Source organism: Pinus tabuliformis, chromosome J (genome assembly GCF_031772625.1).
Source record: "Pinus tabuliformis cultivar Carrire ecotype Pingquan chromosome J, CPIR1, whole genome shotgun sequence".
NCBI classification, from domain to species: Eukaryota; Viridiplantae; Streptophyta; class Pinopsida; order Pinales; family Pinaceae; genus Pinus; species Pinus tabuliformis.
This window is the reverse complement of record NC_142295.1, coordinates 957,187,456-957,213,857: the sequence shown is the minus strand read 5'-3', so window position 1 is coordinate 957,213,857 and position 26,402 is coordinate 957,187,456. Positions and strand designations below refer to the sequence as shown.

Genomic DNA, 26,402 nt, shown 5'->3' with positions numbered 1-26,402 from the left:
CAACCTTAAAGTAAAGGTTTGGATCAGCATTGCTTCGAGTGAAGCCCAGCTTCATCAAGTAACTATCCATCCTCTCATACCAAGCTCTGGGTGCTTGCTTTAACCCATAGAGGGCTTTCTTCAACCTGCAGACATAAGTGTCTCGATCTTAAACTTCAAATCCCAGAGGTTGTTCTACATACACCTCTTCCTTTATTGCACCATGCAGAAAAGCGGTCTTGACATCCATCTGATGAAGACTCCATCCTTGCGTAGCAGCAAGGGTTATGATGGATCGGATGGTGGTATATCGAGCCACAGGTGCAAATATATCGTCATAGTCAATTCTCAATCATCATGGATCTGCACCTCAATGACTGTAATGTTGCTCTCATTATACAGCATCACATTGCTACCCCAAATCAACAAGAATGACAGATCTGGTCTTTTCATTGTAATGTACTCCTAGTGGAGATTCATATCTTCTTTGTTGTCTATGCATCATCACGCTGCATGCTACCCATGCTGCCTTTGCATCATCACGTTGCAACACTACAACACAGTCAGATCTGCACTAATTGAGGCTTACGATCACCCAATCAAGCCTCCAAATTTGCTCCCACAGGTTGCCCAACCATCTGATCCAAAACTGATCAAATTCCTTGACCCAACACAAGGCATAAATTGTTGTTCCAATCTGTTTTCGCTGCTGCTCCTAATTGTGACTGGTTAGGGCATCCATATGCTGCAACAGCCCTTAACCAAGTCACCAAACAGCCTTCAAAAACTACGTGCTACCCTTGTATAAGTCCTCTGCATCCACGCTGTTGATTAGGGCTCAATCTAGCCCCAAAACAGTCCCACGCAATGCCTTTTCAGTGGGGTAAGGGCCTGCGGCCTACCACAGGTGGCTTCCTGTACCCACGGCCTGCTGAAACAGAGTTTCCAGCCCGCACATAATATTCAAATCAACCCAGAATTTTGTCTCCTTTATTGAGGCCTTTCTGCTGGTTAATTTTCGCTCCAAAACAGTCATAGGAGTGACCTAAACGTCCCCTCTTCCTTCACTGGAAATGCCCTTACCTGCACCCAATAAAACAGAGATTTAGGGCCCAATATACTGCAGATTTAGGGCTCCTATTCTTAGCGTGTAAGGGCCTCTTGGGACAGCGTATGAGGGCTCTTTAGAACTGCGGATTCTCCTCTAGATCTCTCTGTCCACAAAACCCAAACACGTGGAGAGAGTGCAGTGGTAGTCTCCCTCTTAATGCCAGCTTCTCTGCAGAAGTCTTTGAACTCATTTGACTCATATTCAGTGCCATTGTCAGTCCTCAAAATCTTGATCTTCTTTCCGGTCATATTTTCCACCAAGGCTTTGAAGGTACGGAACCACATGAAAGCCTCATCCTTCTTTTTCAAGAAGTACATCCAGGTTTTGCGAGAGAAGTCATCAGTAAATGTCATATAGTAAGAACATCCCCCCAGGGATGTTACAGGCAACATACCAGAAAGATCAGAATGGACCAGTTGCAATATCTCAGATGTCTTTGTGACACTTGAGGGGAAAGGTCCCCTTGTATGTTTTCCTTCAGCCCTTACATACACCTTTATGATTATTTCCAAAATCAGGCAGCCCTTCATGTTCATGATCTTATAATGCTGCCTATGCATCATCATCATGCTGTCCTATATATCATTGTCACATCACAGCCATATAAATCACTGTCATACAAGAATCACTTCCACACATCAAGAAACATTGTCCAAATATCACTAAAGTCGCTGCCCAAACATTATTGTCATAGGAACAAATATCTCTTTCATATATCATCTCCATTTGTCAAGAGAACAATATCACTGCTATGCATAACTGTTATAAGAGTAAGTGACACTACAATGAGTGCAGAAGATCACTGTCAAAAACTCTGTCATATTGTCATATTTCACTGTCATACGTACAGAAGATGGGGTCTGATAATAAGCCCACTTGACTACCCTTAAGCTCTTCCATATATCCATTTTTAAGACTCCAAATCATCTACCTTCTAACAGCCCTTGTTGTCCTTCTCAAGGGACTATACTTGGAGCTTTACCAAGCATCTTCTTACAGCCCATTATACCAGAATTGCAAACTGTCTAATCTAGACCATAGTATCTGGCAAATTCATCATTATAAAAGACAAGCATATACCTGTGATAGACGTCATATTTCTGTCCACAACTACATTTTGACCAATGCACAGGACCCTGAAATTTCGGCCCTGGTTAGGGCTTTCTGTGGCTTCTACGACAGCCCACTATACAGCCTTCAAACCTCTTTAATTCCTACGTTGATGGTCAAGGGTACTGCGGCCTTCTTCCTGCTCCTTGCGGGCCTCTCGGCCCTCTCAAAACAGACTTTTGTCCCATTGTAAAACTCAAAATCACTCAACGGCCTGTGCATAGAGAATAACCCATGCATTTATGCTCAGAACTCCTCTTTACAAGCTCAGCTAGCCTCCTTCCTTACTTGGCCAATCAGATCATAAACAAAAGACACAGAAATACTCTTCTTCGCACTTTGGCCAGAGCCTTAAGCCTGCAGATACCTCTTCATCACTACGACTTGACTCTTCATGACTGCAGCCTCATGTCCTTATGACTGCGGCTTCCTTTACTGCCTAAACATATCCTCTACAGCTGCGCTGTATATCTTTCCGTTACAACGTATATCATTGATAGCGTATATAATCCTCTATGTACAGCGACACAAAGGCATCCATTGACTTCGATTAGGGCATGATTATTTCGATGATGATTGCTATAGATAGAGTTTGTCTTCACCTCAGCTCTGATACCATGTAAAGTTTTGTAGATGTTCTATGCTAAGAGCAATTTCACTTTTCTCACAGCAATCATACAAGTAGTTAAGCAAAATGCAGATAGAACATATAAGCAGATCTTACAGAAGACAAATCAGAAACAAGAAAAATGTGTGTGTTCGTTTCGGCGGTCAACAGGATGCTTCAACCAGCAAAGTCTCCTTTGGTCAGCCAGCCCAGATGTGTCACAAGATCCCTCCAACTAGTAGATGAGTCAACCCAAGTCAATTCTACAAAAAGTCAACGCTGTCCTGAAAAGTCAACGCAGGGGCAGCAAGCTAAAAGTCAACGCAGCAGCAAAACGGTCAACCCTTCGACCTTGATTTTTGTGCCAGATAGTACGGCCTTCAAAAATCGAACTTTCCACCAATTTTCAGCTTGATTGGACCAAGCGTTGACCAAAGTCAACGCTGGTCAAACTTTCTGCAAAACCCTAGCAGCAGAAACCCTAGCAACAGAAAATCCGTACGGTCTGTCCTCTTCGTCCTTCCCACGTGTGGCTGAAATTCGTCCTCCAGGTAGCGTACTCTCTAAGATGAGAGAGGAAGATGTGAGTTGAGTTGTGATAAAATTCTCTCCAACTTTTCCTGTATATATATCCATCAATGAGGGTGTGTGACACATCTGTTGGGCATGTGAGCCTACATTACAAAACTGGCTGACCTTGCACATATAATTTATTAAGAATAATAAATTCACAATATAAGTTCTGCTCATCGGATTAAGACTATTTTTATATGGATTTTACACCTCTCAGAAAGAGGAATCCAACAAAAATATTAGCCTCTTAATCTGAGCATCAGAACATGGAGTTTGGACCTAGTTGTCCAAATTTAACAAGCACATTCAAGGAGAGTAGGCCTCCAAAGAATGACAATATGCCAGGACCAGAGGGACAACCAATTCCAGGTGGATCTTCAAAAAGTACCTCCCTGGCTAAGAGAAAGTGTTGTTATTTGTAGCTTGAGTAGGTACTTTTGCACAAGCTTAAGTGTCTAGGTGGGTGGAAGTTTCCTAATACACCCTTAACCTTAGCAATTATTTTAGTGATTAAACTAACTTCTTTTATAAGAAAAAATGATTTAATCTAATGAAATGCAAAGGCTTTTGCATTAGTAAATTAGATGAACCTCAATCATCAATCTCAAGTGAGGTTACATCTAATCTCAACTATCAATCACTTTGGACATTAGAGTTGTGGATTCAGTCATAACTCAAGCTTATAAAAGAAAGGCTAGGCTAAGTGAGAAGACACATTGAGTGAGCACAAGACATTGAGAGAAGGACGTCTAAGTGGTTGGGTGGAGAAAGACTCCCATTTAAGTGTGCCAAGTCCAAGGAAGGTGCAAGGAGCAACAAAGGAGATCCAAATCAGCCAAGAGATAGATTGAAGCACAAATCTAAGGTTCGATCACCTGGATCAAAGGGCCATTTTCCCAGTAAAGGAGCCCGAGTAGGTTTTGAAGTTATTTGAATGAAGAATTGTTTGATTGGGCAAAAAATTTGTGTGTGCTTATGTGATTGAAATTGGTCGTTTAATTTGCTTCCATTGTGCAGTTTTGTTAAGATCCCAGTTGTGCTTTTTATTTAATAGATCTGTAATAATCTATTAGGTAGTAAATTGCTAGGTCGTTGGGTTCAAGGAACTTTATCAAGGCATGCCAATGCTCGAAATGGGTTGATGCATGTGATAAACATGTTTAACCATTTGATTGTTTTGCCAATTCTTGGAAACCATGAGGGGTTGATTTATTCTGTGATAGATTAATGATTATTGGTTTTGGTCTGAATTGTGACTCAAGGGCTTACAGATGGTGATTTTGTTCATTTTCAATGATTGTCATAAATTGGAGGGAGCTTTTGGCATTATCCATTGGGGGTAGTATTGTATGTACATCTTGTACATTGTACAAGTTGAGAGATTGATCATAGATATGATAGCTAGTGTGATCCTAAGCTATTGGTGAATCTTAGTAGGTCATCTTGTGCACTTGTATTATGTTAAAATATACTTTGTACATGATCTTGGAGAGTTGATCTTTCATGTTTTATTCTTCATTTGTGGTTATACTCTATACTTTGTCTCAGAGTGCTAGGGTTTGGGTAAATCCCTATAAAGATAAAGGACCACTAGCATTTCGATTTACACTAGTAGAACAAAGGAGTGTTTGGCATTGAATAAGATTGTTGACGACAACTTCGACATAGGTTCAAAACCTATGGTGGTGGAATTAGCGATTGATTCCAAGCTTGTAATTAATGGGAGACATGATGAGAACCAATGACAAGGTTGTTGGATTCTCTCAAGAAGACGGTGTTGACCTTGATGTTACTCTTGCCTCAAGATTAGCTTAGAAAGAGGGGGTTGACCTTGTTGAGGTTGTTGCTTCAATTTCTAAAGGTTTTTAGGTGCATGATAGGGAATCTCATGTTCACACTTTGACAATAACCGTTTATGGGTTGTTGTTATTTTCACCACAAGCATGGTATTTCAAGATCAATGAGCTGAGATGATGCCCTGAGTAGTTCTTGATGTGGTGCCAAAATATTTTGGCCTATGATGTTGGCATTAGGGGTGTTGGAGTTTTGATAAGCCATTGTTCATGTCTCCCTTAGTCTCAATGTTAATTTTAGGTATGTTCTATGCTTAGAGCAATTTATTTCAATTTTCACAGTTAGCTCAATATCTTTTTCAGATTAGCAATCACATCAGCATTAAAGTAAACTGCAGATAGAACATAAACATAAATCGCAGAAGACAAGCCAAGACAAGAGGACACAAGATGTGGCGCTAACCAGGGACAAACCCCAATGTGGGGAAACCCTTGATCAATTCTTCTTATATATTCTTCAATAGTTCAGCAGAGAGAGAGATAGTACGTTTACAACAAAAGTCAACACCTTATCTCGATAAGAGCATAGATCATCTCTAAGTAGATGATACATGAGATCAGTTGAAGACATGTTGCTTCAATTGATTCTCCAAGGTAACTCCACCTATCGTTGTGCTGCATTTCGACATCATGTTGCACCTCACCGTGCTGCACCCATCATCACTATGTTGCATCTCATCATGCTTCATTAATCATGACTATACCCATCACTGTACTACATTATGTGCCATTGTTGCACCATGTTTCCATACTAACCTATGCGTTGGTTGCATCTTGCTTGCTTGTTGTCCTTTGCATGCTAGTTGTCCCTTGCATGCTCGCTGTAACATTGCATGCTTGGTGTATTTGCTACTAAGTACCATACAACTGTCCCAATGTCAGTTAGTTGTCCCTTGCATGTTGCTCTCCTTCAGAGACAGATGCTCTGACTATTTCGGCAATTTCGGCAGTTCCAACAGTTCCGGCAGTTCCAGCTTTTCCCAGCAGTTCCGGCTGCTGCCCTCTGCATCAACTTTCCCGGTTGTTTTGGCTGTTCCTGGCAGTTCCAGCTATTCTCGGCAGTTCCGGCAATTCCGGTTATTCCCGGCAATTCCGGCTATTCTCGACAGTTCCTGGCAGTTCCAGCTATTCCCGGCAATTCTGGCAATTCCGGCTTTTCCCGACAGTTTCGGCAGTTTCGGCTTTTCCCGACAGTTCCCGGCAGTTTCAGCTTTTCCCAGCAGTTCCGGTAGTTCCCGGCACGTCCAGTAGTTCCGACAATTCCGGCTATTCCCGGCAGTTCCAGCTTTTCCAGGTAGTTCCGGCAGTTCTGGCATTTCCTAGCAGTTCCGGCTTCTCCCGGCAGTTTCGGCAATTCCGGCTTCTGCCTTCTGGATTAGGGCAGCGTTATCCCTTAAGATTTCTCCTCCTACTAAAACCCAAAGACAAGTAGAGAGGAAGAGATCCCAAGTGTGTTGAAATGACTTGAAGGCCACCTCTAATTATACTAAAACGTTGAGCACAAGTGGGGTTTATTTGGTTGTTGGCCGACCTTGACGAATTGTCCAATAACACAAATAAATTCATATCTCCATGAATACTTATCGGAATCGGATGATCTTTAGATCAATCCTACACCTCTCGATGAGAGGGATCCAAGAAAAATATCAGCTTCCATTAATAAGATGACCCACATGGAGTTTGGCCCTAGTTGCCAATTTTAACACTCCCTATCAACTAGGGAGAACTCCATCCGTTGATCCATATGTCCGACTGTACCATCTCTGCCATCAGTGCCATGCACTACTCTGCTCTGCTGAGCTCTGCTTTGCTCTACTCTACTCTGCTGAACCATGAAGAAGAAGAATTGATTGAGAATGTCTCATACGATTCTCTACTGACCCGAAGTCAGTTTCATCTGAAGAGTGTGTCACATCACTCTTACTGGCACGAAGTCAGTTTTATTGATCTAAGATCAATATCACAAGAGAGTGTCTCAAACCACTCATACTGATCCTAGATCATTTTTATTAATCCTAGATCAATGGAGGCCATCCTAGCATAGGGAGTACAATAGATATATCGATGCGTCCATCGATAGTACTACTATGGTCCCTAACCCCATTTCCCTGCTCATTGATCAGATGAGAGGTACTTCCCATGAGTCCCCAGACTGCATGGGTAGGATGCCTCGACATGAGAACTAATCATCCTGTCCACAGGAGAACGAATCATCCTGCTCCAGAGTCGCCACAGGAGAACTAATCATCCCAACCCACAAGAGAACTAATCATCCTGTTTCATAATTGCCACGGGAGAACTAATCATCCCGGCCCACAGGAGAACTCATCATCTTGTTCCACAGTTGCCACGAGAGAACTAATCATCCCGACCCACAGAAGAACTAATCATCCTGTTCCACAGTCGCCATGGGGTATCACAGGGGAAGGTTGAACCTGTCATCTTGTACATAGCGCACCACCAGGGGAGGGTGAGTCGCCCTGTGGTCATATGTTGCTCTAGTAAGTACCCCAAGCCCCCAAGAGCTCCCAGAGCTCAATGCATGCAACATGCAGGACCCTTATAAAAAGGTCTCTCAACGACTCCAAGTCGTTCAGGAAAGTCACAAATTTGACCTTTCCCCGGGGCTTTGACAAAATGTCTGCGACCTATACATCAGCCTCGATGCGATGGAGCCTCCTCGCTCATCGACTCACCATATCCCAGATAAGGCAGTATTTGATGTCTATCTGTTGGAGCAATCATTGAATACGGGATTCCTCAATAATCGAATCCCCCCTCTGGTTGTCACAGAGAATCACAGTGGTATTCATCATGTGTACAAACAGCTCACTTAAGAGCTTCTGCAACCATGCAGCTTCACACGAGATCATACTCGTAGCTATGTATTCGGTCTCGGCGATGCTTATAGCAACCGACTTCTGCTTCCTTCTCATTCATGATATCGAAGCAGAATCCAAAGAGAACCAGCACTGGGAAGTGCTCTAGTGATCCTCCACACTGCCTGCCCAGTCAGCATTCGAATAATCATGCAGTTTCATATTTCCGACAGTGTATCTCAATCCATGAGAGATTGTGCCCCGAAGATATCTCAGAAGATTCTTGGCACCAATCCAGTGAGGCTCAACCAAATATGAGCTCACCATGCTAACTGCAAAACATATGTCCGGACGGAAGTTCACCAAGAACATCAACGCGAATGAGTTAATGAAACTCAAGGGCATTTCCCAAATCTGGTCCGACATCACTACCGTATAACTTTTGAAAGTTAAAATCCTCGAGGTAGTCACAGGCTTGCAGTTTATCATTCCACATCCGAAATCCAACTCCCTCTTACTTCTGCAAATGAGAAGGTCTGCACCTATCAGAAATAGGTTGTCCTCATAAGGTGTTGGTATGAGAGGTCTATCATCCACAACCTTCAAACAATGGTTTGGATCGGCTTCACTCTTAGTGAATCTCAGCTTCATCTGACAGCTATCAATCCTCTCATACTACGTCCGGGGAGTTTTGCTTCAATCCATAGAGGGATTTCTTCCACCTGCATACGTGAGATTCCTGATTATCAATCTCAAACCCCTCGGGTTGTTCCAAACCTGTGGACTTGCTACATGAGGGGAATGGTCCCCTTGTAAGATTTTCCTTCGGTACATCTCAGACATGTACTTTCATGCTCTTTTTGAATTCAGGCATCCCTGTCACCATCTGACTCATAGACCTCTGGGGCTATGTGTCAATGGACATGGTCCCCGGTGGACTTCCTTCAACTTGATACAATCCTGAACTCAAAAACATCTTTGAAAATTCTATTTTCAAACACGTACCTTTCCATCGATGAGTGCCACCTCATAACCTTTGACTTCCATCGTTGAAATGGACACCAGGTTCTTCTTGCGATCAGGTACATAAAAGAGATTCTGTAAATGAATCGAGTTACCCTTATTAATTGAGGGGTAACATTCCCTACACCCTTTCTACGATAGGTGGCATCGGCTCCAAGTATAATCCCACAATTGTTTCCATCTCTACCAAATTAGAGAGTGCACCCTACTATCTGATGAAGTGCCTTAAAGCACTACAATCAATAAGCCAGATTCCCAAAGAACCTGAAGGAGAGGGGGCCATTACAAGATAACGCTTCTTTATCTTATCAAAAACAACATTTGATTCTTCATAACCAGGGTTCCTTGCTTTTTTTTTTTGAAGAGTCGGCCATTTCCTTGATGACCTGAATTACCTGTCATTCCTTTGATCATTGAAGATGTCCCTAGAATGATTGTTATCTTCATCAAGAGATGTGTCTATGCCATTCGGACACTCCTTCACATAATCGTCGAACTTATTACAACCAAGGCATCTGCCTTTCCTTCCACCCTTAGATCCGAACTTCCCAATGAAATGATCTTTAGGTAGGCCATCAGAAACTTCCGCTGCGCCATTCTGATAATATTCTCTACTTCGACTTCACCCTCGGTGAATTTGAAGAGGGATGAGGAATCCACTAATCCTTTTGTCCTTTCCCAACTGTCTTCGGTGATTGTTCTTTCACTCTTTCTTGGGCATTGTCTTCACCTCAACTTTGATTCCATGTTAATTTTAGGTATGTTCTATGCTTAGAGCAATTTATTTCAATTTTCACAATTAGCTCAATATATTTTCCAGATTAGCAATCACATCAGCATTAAAGTAAACTGCAGATAGAACATAAACATAAATCGCAGAAGACAAGCCAAGACAAGAGGACACAAGATGTGGCGCTAGCCAGGGACAAACCCCAATGTGGGGAAACCCTTGATCAATTCTTCTTATATGTTCTTCAATAGTTCAGCAGAGAGAGAGATAGTATGTTTACAACAGAAGTCAAAACTTTGACTTATCTAGATAAGAGCATAGATCATCTCTAAGAAGATGATACATGAGATCAGTTGAAGACATGTTGCTTCAACTGATTCTCCAAGGTGACTCCTTCACCTATCGTTGTGCTGCATTTCGTCATCATGCTACACCTCACCGTGCTAGACCATGTTGCACCCATCATCACTGTGATGCATCTCATCATGCTTCATTAATCATGACTGTACCCATCACTGTACTGCATTATGTGCCATTGTTGCACCATGTTTCGGCAATTTCGGTTGTTCCCAACAATTTCGACAGTTCAAGCAATTTTGGCGATTCCCAGCAGTTCTGGCTTCTGCCCTCTGCGTCAGCTTTCTCGGTTGTTCTGGCTATATTCCCGGCAGTTCCGACAGTTCCGGCAGTTCTAACAGTTCCAGCAATTCCAGCTATTCCCGGCAGTTCCGACAATTCCAGCTATTCCCGGCAATTTCGGCAATTCTGGTAATTCCAGAGATTCCCGACAGTTCCGGCTATTCCCGGCAGTTCCGAGCAATTCTAGCAATTCCGGCAGTTCCGGCTATTCCCGGCAATTCCGGCTTTTCCAAGTAGTTCTCGGCAGGTCCAGTAGTTTCGGCAATTCCGGCTATACCCGACAGTTCCAACAATTCCGGCTATTCTCGGCAGTTTCGGCTATTCCCGACAGTTCCCGCAGTTTCGGCTTTTCCCGGCAGTTTCGGCATTTCCCGGAAGTTCCAGCATTTCCCAACAGTTCTGGCAGTTTTGGCTTTTCCCAGCAATTTTGGCATTTCCCAGCATTTCTGGCAGTTTCGGATTTTCACGGCAGTTCCGGCAATTCCGGCTATTCCCAGCAGTTCCGACTTCTGCCCTCTGGATTAGGGCAGCGTTATCCCTTAGGATCACTCCTCCTACTAAAACCCAAAGACAAGTAGAGAGGAAGAGATCCCAAGTGTGTTGAAATGACTTGAAGGCCACCTCTATTTATACTAAAACGTTGAGCACAAGAGGGGTTTATTTGGTTGCTGGCACTCCTTGACGAATTGTCCAATAACACAAATAAATTCATATCTCCATGAATATTTATCGGAATCGGATGATCTTTAGATCAATCCTACACCTCTCAATGAGAGGGATCCAAGAAAAATATCAGCTTCCATTAATAAGATGACCCACATGGAGTTTGGCCCTAGTTGCCAATTTTAACACTTAAGCTATTTTATAGTTTGTCAATAAACAATGTCTAGGGTTATGTTCCTTTAACATGTCAACGTACTTTTGAAACCCCTATCAAAGGGTAAGTTCATGATGAAGATGGAATAGCTTGGTTTCATGGTGTAAACCAAGTTGCTTTTCTTTTGTTCTTCTTACATATTCACCATCCAGAGGTTGAACTACAAATTGCTTGATTTCTTACTTGAAGAGAGACACACCTTAGTGAGCAATGATCACTTAGATGATCGACTGTGTGGACTTGTAATTGTGGTAGTGATCTTGAGTCTCATGGATGCTTGCAAAGTAGGCATGATGTTGATGTCATGATGGAGGACTATTCTTCCAACTTTGTGGAGACATCGGATTTACACATTGCAAATTAAAAGAGAATTGATTTGTGTGTCACCTAGCTAGGATAGTGCTAGATCTTCCTTGGTGATACTTTATGGACATATCAATGGCTCGATTAGAGATGATGCTTGACCTTGGGTAAAGTGCCAACATAACTCACTTACCTAGGAGGTGTTGGAAAATGTAACTAGGTTTGGTCTTCATTTGATGTATTTGAGTCAACTCATAATGTAATTGTCAAAAGAATAAAGAAAATAATTTTTATTATTATTATTGTGACTTATTAAAGCATGGGTTTCATGCTTGGGTCACCATGTTTTAGGTCAAAGTCCCAATTGAACGCTTCTAGGATTTATTCTGAGTCAATAGAGTCATTGTACTTTTAAAGAGACCCTTCTTTGGCTTTTGAATCATGTAAAAAGGTCAAGTATTGAGTCAAATGTAATTTATGTATCCTCCACATCAAGTCGGCCTAGAAGAGATCAAGTCGGCCTAAGGACACTAATTCAACCTCACATGGAGCCTATAAATACAAGCAAGTCGAATTCATTTGGAGCACTTCAACTCAAGCAAGTTCGATATCTCTAAGGAAGCTGGGAAGTGCGAAGTCTGAAGCTGGGAAGCCAAAGGAAGTGCAAGTTGGGTGGAGTTTAAGGAGAAGAAGAAAAATGAACTCTTGGTGCCTCTCTCTCTGTTTCGTGCCCTAGATTGGGAGATCGAAGTCTTCCAAGTTTCATTGATGCCGGAAGTTGCCTGATGCCAGAAGTTGATACCTAGTAGAAGTTGCTGGAAAGGAGATCGAAGATCTAGGTGGCTGACTTGGTGTGGAGGGAAGGTTTGGTCTTTGTCTAGGGTGAAGAGTCTCAAAGAATACTATTGAAAGGAAGAATTTTCTTGACTGGGTTTTCCCCTCAAGGGGGGTTTTTCCCTGGCATAGTGCCTATATCTAGTGTCCACTGTTTTATGTTCTATTGCTTTGGTAATTTCTCGATGAACTAAAGAAAGAAGATATAAAGAATCGTAATAACAAATCAAGAACATCACAAGTAATTATCAAGTATAAGAAAATATTTCTGCCTTTCCAATTTTCTAACATGGTATCAGAGCTTTGGTGAAGAAAGAAGAAAAAGGCAGTCTCAAGCACTTGATCAAGGAACCATTCAAAAGGATTATCCCAGGGAAGGAATCTACTATATTCAAGGAAGATGCCTAACACAATCAAGGGAGAGAACAAGCATAAAGAAGCTTCAAACTTCAGGTCTTGGAAGAAGAGGATTGACCTCATCCTTGAAAAGAACAAGGTTCTAGACTTGGTCAAAGGAAAAGTAAAGAAGCCTACAAAAGACTCCAGTGATGTTGACAAAGTAAAGTTCAGGGATCTAGAATTGGTGGCCATGACTCTAATGGTAGAAGGAATAAAGGACAACCTTGTCCCATTCATAGCCAACATCAATCATGCTCAAGAAATGTATGAAGCCTTGTCAAAGCTATTCACTATTAAGAACATTGGTCAAGTAGCAAGTTTGAAGAATGAGCTAAGGACCACAAAGATGACTAAAGAAAACGCAGTGGCCTCCTTCTTTGTGAAGATAGCAAGAATCAAGGATGATCTTTTGGCCATTGATGAAATTGTTCGAGAGAAAGAACTCGTGATCACTGCTATATTAGTATTGCCACCTACTTAGGGTGCATTTGCTGCAGGTCTTAACAGTTGGAAGGAAGCTCTCACTTTTGAAGAACTATGGACTGCCTGCAATCAAGAAGAATTGAGGATCTCTCTAGTTTCCAATCCTAGAGGAGTATCCAATGCCTACATTTCTCAACATAAAAGAAAGGAATCGAAAGGACCAAGGAGGAAAGTTGACATGTCCAAGGTAGAATGCTATCAATGTCATAAGAAGGATCACTACAGGAGTGATTGTCCCGACAATCCAAGAAACAAGAAGAGAGAAAGAGATCAAGCCAACATCGTTGAAGAAGGAGACCCAAATAAAGTCAAACCCGAAGAATCTGACATAAGAGACTTACACTACTAAGTCCTTTGTTTTTAGTCCTAGTTATTCTATTTTATATTCTTGACATTTAGAATTTGTGGGTTTTAACATGTTTTTGGAAAAGACATTTTTCTTTTGTAAGTTTATAGGTATCCCTCAAGCTTTGGAGGGAGCCCCCAACAACTCCCAAAGATAAGTATCTCATTTCCTTTCAGTTTTTGTTTCATGTACTCATTTAGTTTTGATTATGTTAAATACTAATCACCAATCTCCCTCTATTGTCTTGATTAGGAAAAAATCAGCTATATTCTCAAGAAGTATGAAAGAGGGCCTCTCAAGACAAGGTTTGTCGAGGAACATAGGTATGCTTTAAAACATTGACTTCTTTAGTAAATGTTTACTCATTTGACAATCTGTTACTAAAATTGTTGTGTCTAGCTATATTGAATCATATTGATTGTTGTTCTGGGTGATTCATCAAGTGATAAATCTACCCCACTCATATTCTTTATAGAACACTACACAGGTTCTCTAGAAAACCCTAACCTAAGGGTATGTTAATATGAATGTATGAAACCCTAAACTGCTTAGGGATATTGAGAAATGTTATTTGAAGTCTTATTAATGATGTCACGTTTAGGATTTTGGGTATGATCAGGAAAACCTAACTTGTTAGGGTTGAATGATGAAGTCTAAAGTCTCGAACCTTTGAAGTATTGGTGATTTTGGGTTTGCTATGTTCCTATATTGAAACCCTAACTCATTAGGGTTTGGTGGAATGTGTAACCAAGACCCTTATAATGTCTTAGAATTGATTTCCTTGGTATGTGTATGTTTGTCTAATCAAACCCTAGTCTAATCAAATTTGTTATATGTCTAATTTTTATTGATATGTGTGAGGTTGGGTTTGACTAACACATTATATGAAATGCCTATGCATGATGATGAAGTCCTAGATGTATGAGTTGACCTGTTTGTCAGTGGTCATAAATCCTACGGTTTGGAACTAAAACCCTAGTCAAAGTTTGATGTTGTTTGGTAAATGTAAGGTTTTGCAGCTAAACCCTTGTAGTAGTTAAATTCTCTAGTATGTATGACATAACGATTTGAGATCTATTTATAAGGATTGTTGAGGTTGTGAAAATGAAATTCTAGGGTTTTTGAGTTAAACCTTAGAAGAAGTAAAAATCTCTTATGTATGATGACAATATGATAATTTGAGATTTGTGTAAGATTGTTGAAATCTGAGTTCTAGTTGTAATTGATGGTTGATTGAAAATCTAGGGATTGCAACTAACCCTAGTGAAATTTGGTCATGTTAATGACTAAGCTGTGATTGGTTTTGATTGATTAATTCTCTTGTATGAAATCTAGGATTTGTAAGCAACCATAGTGGAAAATCTAACATTTGAACTCTGAAGTTGTTAGATGCGTTGTAGATTTATATTTTTCAATTGTTTCTAGGGTTTGTTATATGTTGTAGAAGGGTATGTTGCACCCTTTGAAAGAAACATTGAAAACCTAGATGGAATGAAAGTTGTTATGAAGTAGTCTAGGGTTTATGACAAAGTCCCTAGCAATATGTTGAAGAGTATATGTCTCTTGTTTGTAATTAAGTTTTGGTATCTGATATGTATAAAGTTGAAATGCTTCCATGATTCTAATATGGCTAACTTCATGCTTCTATAGATTTGGTTGTACTTGCTATCTAAGTTGTGCAGGTACACAATCTTCAATATGCTGAAGATGCTCATTGATATGGTAAGCATGATGAGGATGATGATAACTCTGATGAAATGGTTGGAAGCCACGAAAGATTCTCCGATGACGAAAAAGCAGAAGATGATCTCCCTGAGGAAGCCTGAATATAAGAGATCTCCCTAAGATTAAGAGGGAGTCTAGATAAAGAGATGCTCCCTGGTTGAGAGGGAGGGAATAGCTTGGTTTTGATTGAAGAATGAATTTCGGAGGATATGTTGTTGCATGAGAAGTAGGAAAGGAAAGTGTATGATTGAGGAATCTTCTGTCAGAGATTCGATTGATAGTCCTACTATGAAAAGTTGAGAAGCAACATCTAGACCTCGGATGTTTGTATTTGATTATGTACATATGAAAGTATATCATTGATGGGGGTTGTGTTTGTACAGGGAATCTCTCTAAAGTTTTGATAGCATGTTGGTTACCAATCAGTTTGATTGGGAGAGATTGATCTGCTAGATCAAGGAGTGTTGAGTCTTTGTGAATGAAGCATTGTCTAGGAGGACATATCGCTGGCACGTTGTGTTGATGTCTAGGCCCCGAAGTTGGAAAGGTGGTGTTGATTATAGAGCTCTGTTTTTGGATACACATCTGGATCTTTGGGTTGGTGGTTAGCAAGTAAGCCTGATGGTACCTAGAGGGGCTAAAAGCTTGAGTCCACCTTATTCCCACTTGGATAGATTGCAATAGTCAGGAACATAGTCTGTGGCATTGCGGTGCCTAAATTGTTGAGAGACCAATGGATAGATTTCCCTGGTCAGGAATCTAGTCCATGGCATTGTGATGCCTAAGGTTCTTCATAGTTCATATAGTTGAGATCTTCCTTGTACTTGTATATGATGAATACCTCCCTAGTTAAGAGGGAGCGTTGGAAAATGTAACTAGGTACGGAAGACATTTAATGTATTTGAGTCAACTTGTAATGTACTTGTCAAAAGAATAAAAACAAGAATTTTTATTATTATTATTGTGACTTATTAAAGCATGGGTTTCATGCTTGGTCACCATGTTTTAGGTCAAAGTCCCCATTGAGGACTTTTAGGATTTATTCTAAGTCAATAAAGTCATTGTAATTTTAAAGAGACCCTTCTTGGGCTTTTGAATCATGTAAAAAGGTCAAGTATTGAGTCAAATGTAATTTATGTATCCTCCACATCAAGTCGGCCTAAGGACACTAATTCGACCTCATATGGAGCCTATAAATACAAGCAAAGTGAATTCATTTTGACCACTTCAACTCAAGCAAGTTCGATATCTCTAAGGAAGCTGGGAAGTTCGAAGTCTGAAACCGGGAAGCCAAAAGGAAGTGCAAGTTGGGTGGAGTTTAAGGAGAAGAAGAAAAACGAAATCTTGGTGCCTCTATCTCTCTGTTTCGTGCCCTAGATTGGGAAATCGAAGTCTTCCCAAGTTTCACTGGTGTCGGAAGTTGCCTAATGGCGGAAGTTGTTGCCTAGTCGAAGTTGTTGGAAAGGAGCTCGAAGATCTGGGAGGCTGACTTGGTGTGGAGGGAAGGTCTGGTCTTTGTCTAGGGTGAAGAGTCTCAAAGAATACAATTGAACGGAAGAATTTTCTTGACTGGGTTTTCCCCTCAAGGGGGGTTTTTCCCTAGCCTAGTGCCTACATCTGGTGTCCATTTTTTTATGTGCTATTGCTTTGGTAATTGCTTGATGATATAAATAAAGAAGGTATAAACAATCGTAATAACAAATCAAGAACATCACAAGTAATTATCAAGTATAAGAAAATCTTTCTGCCTTTCTAATTTTCTAACAGGAGGTTGCCATCCTATGTGGCATGATGACTAACTCGAATGGGGGAGTCAATTGCTTGATTAGAATAGGTATCCACCTAGGATGATGAGTGTTAGGCACTTGGAGGAGGGCACTTAGCCCTAAAAGAATGGGACCATGTGACATACACTTTGGAGATTTTTGATGCTTTGCTTCAAGATGTTTGGATTGAGAAGCATACTTCATGTAGGCTTGTCGTGGACTTGGACACATTAAGAAAAAGCATTGGAGCAAGTAATTACCTTGGCACAATTGTTGAGGAGAGTTGGCACTAAAGGACATGAGGAACACAACTAGAGAAGGAGCACTTTGCATGGGAATGCTTGTAGAATGAACCACTATGTGAAAGGAAGGCTTAGGCTAACAATGTGTTGGATAGCACACCATCTTCGAGGAGAAGTGTTGTGGTTTGTTCAAAGAGGCATCATGATTGGAGGGTGCACCACCTTAGGTTTGGGTGAAACCCTAGTTTGACACTTGCCATCCTTGTAATGTAGATCACTTCATCTGGGTTTGCTTTGTTGACCTAGGTTTAGGGTTACTTGTGTGGACCTGGTCCATGTTTTATGTTCGCCACCCTCACCTATCTACATAAAGGGATGAAAGAGCCATTGTCATTACTTACGACTATTGATGCACTCATTATTCTTTATAATTGTCTTGGAGAATCTTGTAGGGAGCAATACCTATAGTTTGTGATATAAATCCTAGAGGAGACATGACGATTAATGCTAGTGCTACATACTTGTGTGATGCAAGAGAAGAAAAACCTAGGTTTTGTGTGATGTAAACCCTTGAACCAAAAAAAAAGATCACTAGACAAGTAGAGGAGTCTTGGAGCTTTGTGTGATGCTTAAAGTTTAAGCTTGAAGAAGACTTGGAGCTTATGCTAATGACAAGTGTATTCTTGATATTCCATTGTAAAATTATTTAGAGGACTTGGTGCTTGTGTGATGCAAGAAAAGAAGACTTGGGGTTTGTGGGATGCAAACCCTAGATGGAAAATAAACTTGGAAGGCTAGCGCTAGGGTTTGTTTTGGATCCTTTTTACTTGTGTGATGCAAGAAGGAATAGGATTTGAGTAATGTAAACCCTAGATTAAAACATGAGCACTAGAGAGGAGTGAAGAAGACTAAAGGCTTGTGTGATGTAGGCTTGGGGTATCTCCTAGAAGACTTGTTTGTCGTAAGTGGGAGATCAAGCATTGACTTGTTGGTGTTGATGCCAGCTTGTCATTGAGCTTTTGGAGTGGTTAGGAATAGATTGGTATGATGCCTTACTAGACCATGATTGCTTTTAAGGGTTTTTTTAATGGTGAATGCCCTAGCTATGGTTTGGAAGCAATTGGAGTGTCCTATCTTGTGATAAGCGGATAGGACAAGTTGTACCAGCTTGTGATGAGATGATGGTATGTACTTGTATCTTCACTATGTTGTAATATGAAGAGTACCTTTGCCGTCCAAATATTGTGCATTGCAGATCTGACAATTAGACTTACATTTCTCATGTTAATGAGTAGTTTCTAGGGCTGTTTAGAGGAGATTTTTTGAGGCTGGTGTATTTGAAGATGACTGCACAATTTTAACGGTTCTTCTCACCTTCTTTTTTACCTCTTCATAAGCAAAGTTTGTTTGGTGTTTAACATTTAAAGGGCCTTGTGAGCAGGGAGTTGCATCACAACCAAGGATTCCAGCAAGGTCATAATTTAACTGGTTTGTTCCACCACTTAATTCCTTGCCACAAAAATTATATTTTACTTCCCCCAAACGCAACTTCTTGCAATAGTTCCAACCAAAGGCCTTCTCTCCCGCCATTGTGGTTTTAAAAAAAAAAACATCTGGGAAAGTCTCAATATTTTCTCAAAATGGGAACATTCTACCTCATCATGTCCAAACTTGAGTGGGGTGGGATGAGAACTCAGCAAAGACAAACTTTAGCAGCTTGAATATGGATGAAATTATCTCCTGGAACAGTCTAGAAGGATGCTGAACTGTTGCTGCCACTATATTCATCTTGCTGGGAATTTGCCTTGATGATTTTGATGATAACATCTGCTTCCTTTGCCCTCGATGTAAGACAGAAACCTTGGTATTTTGCTGGCATAGAACTGTGAAAGAAAAAAGCAGAAAAATGTACACAAATGACTAATATTTGTTTACTTTGGCTTATAAACTGGCTACCCCTAGGTGTTTAGGTTGAGCCTGTGAGTGTGAATTACCAAGTAATAAAATTAAATATACTCGTGAGTCAACATCTGACCCATGAGTACTCAAGGACCTCGCTCATTGCTGGTAAGTTCGACTCACTGGCTCGGCCCAGTATCAGGACTTAAGCTGGGGCAAACCTGGCAAATGCCACTACACTGGGAGAGAGATTGTCCTCTTCTACCATTTGATGGGCAACCCTAGTAAAACAGGGGGAAAGGTAGTAGAATGAGAACTGGAAATATGAGATAGTACTGGGTTCCCACCTGTCACAGATAATGCAGCAGAGGTAACAGCTCCGGATTCTGGTGAACAAATTAAGACTTCTGGGCTACAGTGAAATTATTCCGCATGGAGGGTCCATGGGGTCTTGGATAGACAGTGATCGGTTGCGTTGTTAATGCACTCCTAGATGTTAAGTCACCAGTTCAATTTCCCGCCCTATTTGGGTGTTATTATTGGACACGATCATGATGTAGCCTCACTGTTGCCAAACATACAAAAAAAAGCCCATGGGGCATAGAATAGACAGTGATGGGTGTACTTTTGTCCATGGGTCTTGGATAGACAATGATCGAATGCGTTGTTAAGGCACACCTGATGTTAAGTCACCGGTTCAATTCCACGCCATATTCGGGTGTTATTCTTGGACATGACCATGATGTAGTCTCACCAGTGCTGAACTTGCAAAAAAACAAATCCGAATGGTGATTCTAAGTTTATCATAAATTTCTAAATGGAGGACCTTTGAAAATCAAAAGATCCATCGCTAAAGGATCAGCTTTATGAATCCTTACAGTCCTTTTTAGAATTTAAGGAGATTAGTTACAGTGTGGAAAAAGTCGCGATAAAATCAGCAAAGTCTGATTTTTTGAGCTAGCCAATTTTATCGGCCAACTTTTTGGTGACTTTCTGGAAAACAAAAAAATCGGGATTTTATCGAAAAGTCATGATTTTATCAGAGTCGATTGAAAAAATTGTGAAGCCCGTCTAGGCCGCGCATAAGTGAGGGAAAGAGCCGAAAATTTCACTCATTTTTCACTTTTCTTTCTGCCATTCATCCCTGTGGAGAGAGGAGTTGTTTGTCATCGCCCAAGAGGAGGAGATTTACTAGTTTTGTGGTGTCGATTTGTAGATTTGTTCACTACTCAACGTGAGAGACTCAGGGTGTCGATTTGTTGTTACTAGGTATGTATTTTAATTTCTCTTTGTCTTTGTAACACAAATAGCTTCTCAAATCTTTCTATTACTTTGTTTTTAGCTTGTTTTTGCTTAGAAATTTGAATCAAAACATGTTTAGAATCTAGATTGAATCAAAACTTCAAAATGTTTAGATTGTTTACATGTTTCAAGAATCAAAAAGTCAAACCATTGTTTACTCACTAGTGAATCTGAGTGTGTTCAAGTGAGTGAGAAGAGGCATTTAAAATTTAAAATTAACAATTACATTTGTGTTTGTTTCTTATGTAATGGGCAATTTTAAAAAAAAATTCAAATTTTTTTGTGCCATAGGTTCAAATTCAAGTTCAAAGATTCAAACAAAATGTCGAGGAATTTGGACCCTATGTGAGAATATGGTGAACCTAATCCTATACCCGACAGTGGGGGGGTCAATAGACAATATTTGTTTTATAAATTGTGTGGCAAGCATATGTCAGGGGGCGTCAACAGATTAAAATTCCATCTGGGACAATTTCGAGGCAAAATAACGAACTTTGGCAAAGAGTGGCTGATAAAGAGGATGCCAAAGATAACAGGTCAGTTGTAAAAAGCCAACTTGTAGGGGCCTCAAGAGTGGGGGGAAGTGAGAGTGGTTCTTCAGCATCACATTCCACACCCACATGGCCCAACCCCTCAGCTTTCTCATTTTTTTGTTTGTTTTTGTACCTAGAACCACACCTGGTGCACAACTTGGCATCAAATCGACACTTAAAAAAAAGGAAAAGGAGGAAGTTGACAAGCTGGTCAGCAAGTGTCTTCTATGGAGTGATGTTCCTTTCAACATTGCTAAGACCAACCCACTCTACCAACCATGCTTGATGTTGTTGCTGTTGTTGGCTCGGGGTACAAAGCCCCTACCTTTGCAGAGTTGAGAAAGCCTCTTCTTCAAAAAGAAAAGGTTGATTGTACTACTAGATTGGAGGAGTTTAGGGCACCATGGGAACACAATGGATGCACAGTCATGTCAGATGGTTGGACTGACCAAAAGGGTAGGACCCCCCTTAACTTCTTGGTTAGTTGTCCCAAGGGGACAACGTTTATGAAATTTGTTGATGCATCTTCACAAATTAAAGATGCATGTTTATTATGTGAGTTGTTGGACACCTTCATTCAGCAAGTAGGTCCACAAAATGTTGTCCAAGTCATAATAGAAAACGCTACAAATTATGTTGTTGCTGACAAGTTACTTATGTAGAGGTATCCTAACTTGTTTTGGACACCTTGTGTTGCACATTGTATTGACTTGGCGTTGGAAGATATAGGTAAGATTCCTTTCGTGAGGGATATTCTTGAATCATCCAAGAGCATAACAAAATTTATATACAATCATGCATCTGTGCTTAGCTTGATGAGAAGATTCACCAACAACAAAGAGTCGGTGCATCCTTCCATTACACGATTTGCCACTAGTTTCATATCTCTTCAGTCCCTGTTGAATTCTATGTGGGATGTGAAGAGCATGTTTCTTTCACAAGATTGGTGTGCTTTATCTATTAGCTGCAAACCGAAGGGAGAGGGCATATGCAGAGTAGTTTCATATGATCAGAGCTTTTTGGCAGGAGTGGAGGACATGTGTGCCATTACGGAACCTTTGGTAAGGGTTCTTGGGTTGGTTGATGGAGACAAGTCCACAATGGGCTACTTGTATGAGGCCATGGATAGGGCCAAAGAAGCCATTCGTGCCTATTATGAAGATAAGGAGAACGAGGGGTTTGAGAAACAATAGTTGGTATGGAGAGTGATTGATGAGTGATGGAACAATACCCTCCATCGCCCCATTCATGCTGCAAGTCGAGGTTATGAATGGATTCCTCACTTGTGTTGAGAGGATGGTGACATCTGAGCAAAAACGTGAAGAAATTTCTAAAGAAATGGAGATATATAGGATGGCAGGTTGCACATTTGGTTTTACCATGGCTATTAAGAATAGGACAACCAAAATGCTAGGTAAGCTTCAGTTTGTTTCAACTTTCAAATTTCATAATTCATTGTCTCTTCATAATTTGTTTCAAGTTTAGAATTTCAATGCTTTAACTTTTTTTTCATGTTTCTCATTTTTCTTTTAACTTGTAGATGTTTGGTGGACAAGCTATGGTGGCAGAGTACCCTATCTCCAAAAGTTCGCCATTCGAGTGTTCGGCTAACCATGCAATTCCTCTGGGTGTGAGCGCAACGAGAGTGTATTTGACAAAATACACAACAAAAAGCACAATAAGTAAAAAAAAATGAATTAAATTTTTGAATTCATTATAAATTATAATTTATTATTTTTAATATTTAAATTTTCTAAGTACTAATTTACAATCTATGACCCTAATACAGGTTGGAGTCCCAACGCCTCAATGACATGGTCTACATATACTACAATCTCTGATTGTGGGTGAGACAACTTCAAAAAAAACCCTGATGTGGAAGCCATCTCATTGGACAATATTGACACCACTGTTGCATGGAGGGTTGAGGCTGAGAGGCCTGTCATGGACTCAATCCCTGATTGGTTAGATGTGGATCCGGAGGCACTAGAGGCAGAGGAGGTAGGAGGAGCAAGGTCAGGAGTCAAAGGAGGAGGAGGAGCAGGGTCAGGAGTCAGAGGAGGACAAGGAGGAGACACCATCTAGGATGGGCAGCAGCAGAGGACAGAGGCCACCTCCTTTTTTTGCTTCTAGAGGACAACAAAGTCCATTTGTAGCCCCAAGGGCAGGGCCTTCTTCCTCTAAAGGAAAAGGCAAATTCATTCCATATTCCCATAAAAAGAGGTAGAGGATCTCAGTGGCTGATTACTTTATGACATGTAGATGACTCATGATATACATTTATTATACTTTTTGTTGATATTTTGACTCTTGAGAATTGAGACTGAGTCAGGACTTGATTCACTATTTTGATATGTGATATAGCACTAGACTTCTTATACATATTATATATTAGCTTTCTTTTCATATTTATGTGGAAATGCCTTTATTTGATGTTGTGGACACTTTGGATGCTAATTTTTTTTAAATGAATATTTTTGTATTTTTTTAATTTTGCCGTGTTTTCGATGATTTTTTCAAAAACCACCTGACTTAACGACTTTTTCAATTTCCGGACCCTTGCCGATTTATTCCAGAGGTTGAATTTTTCCACATTGGATTAGTATACAGCAAATTTATGGAAAGTGGAATATTCAGGTTGACAACCTGCCCAAAGGTGCCACAACTTTGACGGGAGGAAATTAGGAATCCCAAGAGGTGGAGGCGGTGACAAGATTTGGGAAACGAACATTCTATCAGAAGGATGTTTTTTTAAGGATGCAGGTCTTGGAGCATGTGAATTGAGCTGGTGGAATGATGGAGCCCCTTCAAATAAAATTTTATAATTTGAGCTCATCCTTTCACAGGGAGAAAGGTTTTGCCTTCAGTCAAGAGAATGATGTTAGGAAATAAAAATGGCAAAATAATGTATTTGTAAAAACTGGATTCCATCTCATGCCACTTAGAAAAGCAGTGCTAAGTTTGGAGTGCTATCCATCAATGGTGAATTGTGCCGACTACAAATGATCTTTAGTCCACAAATTATGCAAGATTCCAGAATTCCAATTTAAGGAGATTATATCTTTTGTGAGCCTGAGGGAAGATAATTACAAAAGTGACAGGGCCATAACAAATTCCCCAGTAGGGTTCCCCATATTTTGGTTATTTTGTATCTACTATCTTGTAATCACTGCTTACAAAAATTAAAACATGTCTATGCAATTTATGGCAATGTCTATGCGAACAATGAAGTGGAAGGAAACAGGGTTGCTGCATGCTTACTAGTAATCTGTCAAAGTTGAATATTGTAACCATGTATTGTATTACTTTTTTAGAGATTTTGATTGTTTCAAAAAAATAATGCATATGAAACCCATTGGATAACTGTAGAAGTAAGCTTGGGAAATGAAGAAGGATTCTAAAAGATCAAAAACTTCTGAACAAATGAAGAAAACCTTTTGATAAAAAGAGCTGATGTAAATGTAAGTTTGGTACCATCCAAGGCATTATTCATAGATTGATTCATGTATCTTTGCAATTCCATGTTGCCATAATACACAAAAAAACCAAGATCAATGTACACGTTTTAAAAGATGACCTGCCAATCCCCATCTGTAAGTTCAAATACGGAACAGTGACAGAGCCCGGGCCCTCCTGATGAGAGCTAGACTCTCCCTCCTGGGCTTCCTCATAGAAGACCACCGAAATGTGAGCGGTGATCCTTGGGCAGTTCAGAGAACTGCTGAAAGTGAAGAGCGCAGAGCCAGACGAGGGACGCCTCTCCCACTTCGAGTGCGAGGGTAGTGGCCGACAGAGGAATCGCTTGAAAGGGAAGGCGACTCGGTGGAAGGGCTGGAAGGCACGCGCCGAGGCTGACCTTTGCGAGACCTCATTCTGTGGCGACGGCGAGGCATTGGGGAGATAGAAGCGGCAATGCAAATCTACAGTTAGTCTCAATCAATATTCGAATTAGGTTGGCATTTCCTAGAAACAATTTACTCTTTATAAGAAAGAAATCTTATGTCATCAATTGATATTTTGATTTAGATTGAAGTTTTTTAAAAGTTATTTACTCTCTATGGCAAGAAATTTTATGTCACGGTTAGATATATGATGGAGATCTCCGCATAATGCAATCCCAGATATGCAAGAATTAGTCAATGGATAAAACACGAATATATCCATTGTAGCCAGTATCAAGTGATATTTTCACTGAGGTGTAACTTATTGAGAATCTAATTGGTTGCTCCTTGAAAAAATATATAATGAGATCTAATGTAAATCTTGACTTTGTTCTTAACATATAAAGCCTAAATACTTCAATCAATATATATATATATATATATATATATATATATATATAAGATAGATATTCTGTATATTTAAGTCCCTCTCAAATGTTTCTTTTGTATGAAAAATATCAAAAGTGTTTTTTTTCTGGGTAAGGCACAGGTTCATCTGCAACCTTTCCATTTTTTCCTTGAACCTTTTAAACTATTTCCTGTGCAGATTGAAAGGTTTTCTAGGTTCATCCTTCCTCCTTACAGTGGGAGTCAAGCCTACTTAGCTTGCAATATCTTCTTCCTTCGACACATATCAGATTCACATTCACTACCAGTTGCCCATAGAGTAAAACTGTTAATGATACTATGTTTCTAATATTCTAATCATCCTCTACAAGTGCCATAGTAGAATCTTGAAGCCATATTAATTTGGTTTCATTGAGTAAGGTCTTGATATTCAGAACTTAATCCAATTCTAGAGATCTACCTTGGCGCTAAGACCACCTATACCAGGAAATAGGATCATAAATCATAACATGAATGACTGATTATATCTACAGTTATCCAATTTTGGTTAACCTGAGAAGCTATGGTGTTTGTCTAGATTCTAAACCTGTCAAATCCTGATGAAAAACAAACAGAATCAGTCCTTTTTCTTGATATAGTTAGTTACAAGTCCTACTCATGAAATCATTACACTTGCTGCCAACATCTGAGAAAAAATTGCTGACCTCAGAATGAAGTTTTGCCATTGCCATCCATTCCCCTGGACCACAAAGGTCTGAAAGTACAGTTGCAACAGCTGAAACTACATCTTTTTCTTCTTGCATCTGCTGAAACATCTCTGCTTCATGGTCTGCTCTTCTTCTCAAATCTCCTTTTTGATCTGGGATAACCAAAGCAGGATTAGAAAAATAAGCTTTCTTACATACTACCAACAGAGCCCATGTAAATATGTTCCGATCATGGACTCAAACTATATACATA

General features: G+C 40.3%; 1 pseudogene across 1 annotated transcript in view; it reads right to left on the bottom strand.

The window, feature by feature from the left end:
- The window catches only part of LOC149229995 (FHA domain-containing protein FHA2-like), a 92,419-nt pseudogene that overhangs the window by 19,370 nt on the left and 46,647 nt on the right, over positions 1-26,402 (bottom strand). The window contains exon 2 of the transcript XR_016247978.1: positions 26,147-26,301. The product of XR_016247978.1 is annotated as an FHA domain-containing protein FHA2-like (transcript). The remainder of the gene's footprint in view (positions 1-26,146; positions 26,302-26,402) is intronic.